Source organism: Nannospalax galili, unplaced genomic scaffold, assembly GCF_000622305.1.
Source record: "Nannospalax galili isolate Female #2095 unplaced genomic scaffold, S.galili_v1.0 scaffold1646, whole genome shotgun sequence".
Lineage (NCBI taxonomy): Eukaryota > Metazoa > Chordata > Mammalia > Rodentia > Spalacidae > Nannospalax > Nannospalax galili.
The window spans coordinates 345,730-346,531 of NW_008354415.1; positions in this window are offsets into that span (position 1 = coordinate 345,730).

The window sequence follows — 802 nt, forward strand, 5'->3', positions numbered from 1 at the left end:
GAAAAGTAAATAAACCCAGGAAAGGTTATGTACATGATTGACAGTAGCTCTCAACAAGACTGTCAGAACCACAAGCTGTACAGAGATTCCCCTTTCCCCCCCAAAAAACCAACAAAACAAACAAAACATCATCTGATGCCAGTTTAGTTTAATTATTGTGGGCAAGGCTTAGCTTTTTAAAACATCTGCTGTAATCCTCCTTATTTTTGCCTTGAAAAAGCTGCTTGTGGTAGGGGTGATAAGGAAAGTTGATCAACAAGGACTGACGGACAGAGAGAGAAGGGTTGTGGTGCGTTATCGCACAGCCCGCTGAGCAGTGACGGGTATACATCTCAAAAAGGTAAACGAAAGAGTTTTAGATGTTTTTACCATAAAGCACTATTAAATGTTTGAAGAAATAACCAGGTTAGCCTGGTTTATATACTACATCACATGATGTGTATTGTGTATGTATACATATATGGAAACGTAACATACTATCCAGTTAATATGTACAATATTAATATTATGTATGGATTTTAAAAAGTTATTTCAAATAATTTCTACTCACATTAACTTCTTTGAATATGTTTATAGTGCACTGTGATAGGAACAGGTGTATTCCCACAGCAACACACTCCCGAATAAATACCAGCATTCTTTGGAGAATTCACACTATTGTTTTTGTTTTGTCTGGCACAGAAGACTTTGGACTTTGATTCTGTTTCCTTTTTTTTTTTTTTTTTTTTTTTTTTTTTTTTAAAAAAAAAAAAAAAAAAAAAAAAGAGGACGATAAATCTTTCACTGTGATATATCAAAATAA